Raw genomic sequence first — 6,391 nt, 5'->3', positions numbered from 1 at the left:
TGCTTGTCCAGCTTTTTCTTCTGCAGCCGCTTAGGAAAAGGCGGTGGAGGATAGATCTGTTTCTCCCTTGTATTACCCTCAAGCAGAGTGTGCTCAACAGTAGTCTTCTTTGGTTCCACTTTTTTATCCGGCTGCTTTGCTTCTTTCTCAGCCCCAACTTCTTCAGTCAACTCTTGAGTTTATTCAGGATTCGCAACCTTCCCAGACCTCAAAGTGATTGCCTTTACCTGCTCCTTAGCTTCCCTCTTTCCTGGCACTTCAGTGTCACTAGGAAATGTACCAGGTTGACGATTTAGAAAGGCATTGGCAATTCACCCAATTTGATTTTCCAAGGTCTTGATGGTAACAGCTTGACTCTTGCATATGAGCTTCAACTCCTCTAATTCAGATTTTTCATTAGCTTGTTGTAGCTGGAGTTGTTGTTTTGGTACATACTGCGGTTGCTGAAAACCAAGGGGGTTGTACTACTTAGCTGGATACTGCTGATAAGGATGTTGAACCACATTCTGAGCGTTGCTCCAACGGAAATTAGGATGATTGCGGTTGTTAGGATTATAGGTGGCTGGCACAGGTGTTGCGATCGCTAGAAGTTGCTTACGAACTGAGTTGATTCATTAAAAATTGCGCACTATTTAGTCTCATGGGCACTAGCACAAAGCTCACAGACACTAGTGATTCGATTTACTCCATAATTAGCCAAAGTGTCCACCTTCATTATCAAAGCCTTAAGTTGGGAAGTTATAGCAGTTATTACGTCCAACTCCAGAATTCCTGCTACTTTTCCCTGAGTCAGTCTCTGGGAAGGATTCTGGTACTCATTAGCATCCATCAGTTCAATAAGTTCATAAGCTTCATCGTAGCTCTTATCCCACAAGGGTCCTCCTGATCATGCATCAAGCATGGGTCTAGAAGTAGCACCCAATCCATTGTAGAAACATTTAATAATCATCCAATCAGGCATGCCATGATGTGGGCACTTCCTTAGCATCTCCTTATATCGATTCCAAGCCTCACACAGAGATTCTCCAGTTTATTGAGAAAATTAAGTAAGAGCATTCCTGATTGTGGCAGTCTTTTCCATTGGGAAGAATTTAGTGAGAAATTTTTGAGCGAGATTTTCCCAAGTGGTGATTGATCTTGCTGGTAGAGAGTGTAACCAGCACTTTGCCTTGTCCCTCAAAGAGAATGGAAAGAGATGTAGCTTGATAGCATCTTCAGTCACATCATTAAACTTGAAAGTGTCGCAAATCTCGATGAAATCCCTAATGTGCATGTTGGGGTCTTCGGTAGGAGAACCCCTAAACTGAATTGAGTTCTGTATCATCTGGATTGTGCTTGACTTGATCTCAAAAGTGTTAGCCCTGATGGCTGGTCTAATGATGCTAGACTGGATGTCATTAATCTTAGGCTTAGAATAGTCATCAAAGCCTTCAGATTTTCCGCTTGATCACCCATAGCTACTACAATTGTCTCTTCAACTTTCTCTTCTTCTTCTACCTTCTTTTATTCCTCAAAAACTTCCCTACAAACTACCACAAGTTCTTCCTCGGCTTTACCCAGTGTTCTCTTACGAGTACACGAACGTGTATGCATACACCCTCGCTAGATCACCTGAAATAAAACAAGGAAATAACTAAGTAACAATGTCTGAGTCAATGAACTTTAACGACCACTGATGGAAAGCACATAAACTAATAATTAACACTGCAGTCCCCGGCAGCGGCGCCAAAAACTTGTTAGTCGCTAAATACGCGCTATTATTACACGCAAGTAGTATAAGATATAAATCAGATTCGATCCCACATAGACTGTATTGGTTAACTAATCAACTCATGCACTTAAGCAACAATGTATGGTTATTATTCAATGCTAAGACGATAACAAAGTGAGGTTGTTTTTAACTAAGAATTAAACTAATTATTATAACTACCAGAATAAGATAGACTGGGTTAATATATATGATATACATGGGATTCTAATTTCATTAAGTACTTAATTCAATAGCCTTATTATTCTTAACCTTAGCATGCAATGGTGATGACACTAATCAGACAACACGAAACTGATAAACGCCAACTTTCATTGCATGAGTACCATTCTACCAGACATCCACAAAAGAGATAGTAGGTGAATAGGCACCAATTATATTGAGACCCTATATATCTATAGAATTTGATAGCATAACGGTTTAAGCACAAGTTATCTATCTTGAATACATAGGGCAAGTAAGATGGTTAAAATTACCTACAAATCATGCATAACAATACATGAACCTATGCTAGCATGGCAAGTTCTAAATTTTTAAATTCACTTTCGCTTTATTAAGAATTAACACACTATCTTATAAGTTCGCGACGCTCACAAGACAAATACGCACAACCATAACTAGGATATCATACAATCACCACACACTAAGACATCGAAACAATTTAACTAAAGAAATCCATAAATAAATCCGCTAGAACCCCACGATAACAATTAGCCCATAATTGAACTCATCGCGAACGTGGGTTCCAATGAAAATATGATATAGAAAATGTAGTCTTTATACGAATAAATAAACCAAAGTGCAAGATGCACCACAATAGAAAAGAAGATTTAGATACAAGCTTCCCTCCAAAAGAAAATTGGACTTCAGTGATGAGGAAATGGAATACTACATTCCTAAAAAGTCTACAACTTCAACTCAGACAACCAAACCCTCAGTGGTATTTGAAGAATTCAAGGTGGTGGATCAAACTAGGAATATTCATGGTGAGCCCATTATTCCTATTATAGTTTCAACAATTATAGATGGTTGTGCAGAAATCTCTATTGTAGTCATCACAGCTTAAAGTTTGGCCAAGATAGCAGCTTGCTCCTTCTTTTGTTTGAGCTTCTTAGCATCTAAGGTCGCCTGCTTCTTTTCTTGCCTGTTTTTTCCTTCTCTTCCTTCTTAGCTTCTACAAACAGAGGGTGTCCAGCCACCACACAAATTTCTTTACCATTTCTATAGATTTTGGCAATTCTTCTTTTAAGTGTTGAATCAGTAGGATCTTTGAAAAATACAATTGACCTAGCCAGTAGGATTTTTATCTGAAAACCTTGAGTAGTTTCTTTTAGGCTTCAAGACCATATTTGACTTTGGAGACTTTATGCAGGATGTTTGACCCTTTTTCAAATAATTCAAACTCATTTCATTCACATAAATCTGCTTGACTTGAGAGTGATGATTAAAGAATTTGTCTGGTTTCTGAATTGGTCCAAATTTCTATTGAATTTATGCATCTATTTTCCTCCATTTTTCTTTTAATTCCTTTTCAGCTGCTGATACATCAATCTTTAGTAGTTTGTCATTTTATTCCTGTTTTGCTACTGCCAGATTGATGATGTCAATGCTGTCCATGGATGATGGCTTAGTGAAAGCAATTGTTGGCATAATTACTTTGCCGATTTGAATGTTGAGCTGTTTCTCCCCCCACTTGATGAGCCTTTCTCCCCCTTTTTGTTAGCATCAAGTTGGAGAGTGGAAGGGAGTTGAACAGCCACCAATTGTTGGAGCAGAGCAGTCTGAGTTTCTTGATTAGAAAGTATCTTAGCCATTGACTTTTCCACATCAGATAATCTAGAGTCCATGGCCTCAACCTTTCTATTGAGATCAGCTTCCTTCCTCAGTATCTGAGCTATCTCAGTCATGGTGGTTCCAGGAAGTCTAGCATCCAACCTTGCTATGAAATCATGTTTTAATTAAGAAACTTCTTGCTTAATTTCATCCACACTTTGACTGTGTTGGAGAGCTTGAATCTTGTGCAGTTGAAGAGCTTCAAGATATGCTGTAAGTAGTCTCTTTGTGTTGGCATTTGTAGATGCTTGAATGGTTGTTTGGGTGTCATGAATGAGCTTGAATAGTGTTGATTGAAGATGTGAGTAGGAATATTCTTTAGTTAGCATCCAGGCAGGAACATCTGCATCTCCCCCAATGCTCGTGCTGTCGACCTCATCATCCCCACCAGCATCCCCAAATGAGTCTTTAGCCAGTTCAAAATCATTGCCAGTAGTTGAAGGCATAAAAGTGATTGCAGCGTTTGCTCTTTATAGAGATTGAGTAGTGTGCACTAAGTTGAGCATCTTTTTATCCTCCTCATTGCCCTGTACATCTAGAGTTTGATAAACTGTAACAGGATGAGTAAATGTCTCAGCATCTAGGGAAATAAAATCTATGACAGCTTGATATTCTTGCTGAAATAGTCTCTTCCTTTCGCATCACTGACATTCATTGACTTACTAGAAATGGAGTCCATCCTTATCTCTCCAGTACACGCATTTCTCTCATGTTCTCTCTGTTTTTGCATCAAGGGTTCCCCTTGGCTTCCCACCCTCACACCCTCACCTTCACCATCTAAGGTGGGACTCCCCTCACTCACTTTTCCCAGTCCTGAAGAAATGGACTACATAGGTTTACTCATTTTCTTTCCTTTTTCCTGGGAGCAACCTAGCCTCTCACTCAGTTCACTCCCTTCCCTCAGTCCTAAGAGTGATTGTACTACTACTAAGTCCTATGCACTTGTGATAATTGAAGAAATTTGAAGTTGTGCAGAGACTCCCGATGAATGATGAATATCCATTGGGATAGTAGTTTGTCTAGCCGACGGATGACTGCTATTAGACACATCCGTTGGGATACAATCACTACTCGACGGATGAAGAATATCCACCGGGATAGAAGAAATGAATGAGTTTGGAGTGGAGACTATTGTAGACTCTGTGCAGATTGATGAAAATTTAGGAACAGATGTCTTAACAGACTCAGAATGAAATGGCAAGTGAGCCAACAAATCATCTAAAATATGATGCTCACTTGCTTGGATTTTTGGTTTCTCCAATAGAGTTATAGATGAAGAATTTGGAAGTGATGTATTGATCATGTCAACATCCAGTGAGTGTGTGGGTGAATTTGGTGTTTCAGGTGCTTCAATTATTAATGATTTTGTCTGTGACTCCACATTTATTGGAGCCACATCAATCTGAATTTAAGATGGTGCAGTGACTGGGTCTTTAACACCAGTTTGCACTGTGTTTGTTCCCTGTGAATCCCCAAGGGTTTTTAATCTTTTCTTTCTAGCATAAGTCTGTGGTGAACTTGTGTCCCTAACCCTCTTGGCCTGTGCTCCTAGTTGGGAGCTTGTTTTAATAGTAACATCCTTTCGGGAGGATGAAACTAGAATTGAGCTTAACTTTTATTAATGACCACAATTTGTTGGGAAACTGTGGTATGGCTAGGCTTTGGTACGCTAAATTATCCTTAGGGTTTTTTTGATTTTGACCCTGTCCCTCACCTTGCTCACTCTCATTCACACTCCCCTCTTTGTGTTTAGTAGATTTTGCAACAGATTTCTTTTGAGAGAAACCAGAGGGGGCTTTCTTAGCTTTGGATTTAGAAATAGTTGTTTTGCTATCTTGGGTAGGCATCTGTTGGGTTATTGACACAGATGTCATTGCTACACTTGAAGGCAAAGAAATGTGTGAGGTTGGAAGAGTGGAGACAGTGGTGCTTACCTCACTTACCCGAGGTCCCACCATGATTGGAAAGTAAAGGAGGGGCACCTCTTTGTGGTCACTTGCCCTGTTGAGATCAGCAATGACTCTCCTTTCTTGAACCCAACAATTCAGTTTGTTTCTTGGGTTCTCAATAACAATATTCTCAATAAGATGGTTAGCAAGCATCATAAAGAATCTAGCATAATAGACGCTTTTACCTCTCTTATTAAGTTCTCCTAATTTATAACCTAACTCAAACAAGACTATGTCACTGAAATTAAAGAACTTATCAGTAACTGGCATGTAAAGCATGTTAACCATGGAGATGTTAACAGAGTCAAAATTGCTAATTTTACCAGAAAATACTTTAGTTACCACATCAAACAGCTAGTTCCATTCCTTTATAAGACCTAGCCTCCTAATTTCACTTAACTTAGAAGTAGAAAGTGCATAGCCCATATAATTTAGCATGTTAACTATATCAGTATCTGTGTGTGGAACAGTAGCAGTGTTATCCGAAATTCTAAAGCATGCTTTGACAATGTCACTATTAATGCAAAACTGCTTACCTTTGAGAGTGAAAGTTATGGTCTTGTCAGTAGAATTGTACACGACAGTTGTCCATATCTCCTCCACAACTTCACAGTAGATTCCGGGTTATTCCAGCATAGCATAACTGAGTTTACAGCTCTTTTCATAGATATATCCAGATTGAGACATGATTTTGACTACTGGTCCCATTGTTAGAGAATGAGAAATTTGCAGAGAGAATATTTGTTTTGGAGAAGAAAGGAAGTTAGAGCAATTGATTTGAGAATGATAAAAGAGTAGAATAAAAATGAATTCTGCTTTTATACTATCTCAGAAATAAACT

The 6,391-nt window shown here is 38.9% G+C and overlaps 1 non-coding gene across 1 annotated transcript; it reads left to right on the top strand.

Moving 5' to 3' along the window:
• Positions 1–959: 959 nt before the first annotated feature.
• On the top strand, positions 960–1,066 carry LOC141688293 (small nucleolar RNA R71). The gene has a single exon (XR_012561745.1). It is a non-coding gene; the product is annotated as a small nucleolar RNA R71 (small nucleolar RNA).
• The last annotated feature ends 5,325 nt before the right edge of the window (positions 1,067–6,391 follow it).

The sequence above is a fragment of the Apium graveolens genome, chromosome 9, assembly GCF_009905375.1.
Source record: "Apium graveolens cultivar Ventura chromosome 9, ASM990537v1, whole genome shotgun sequence".
Taxonomy (NCBI): Eukaryota; Viridiplantae; Streptophyta; class Magnoliopsida; order Apiales; family Apiaceae; genus Apium; species Apium graveolens.
This window is presented reverse-complemented; position numbering and strand designations above follow the sequence as displayed.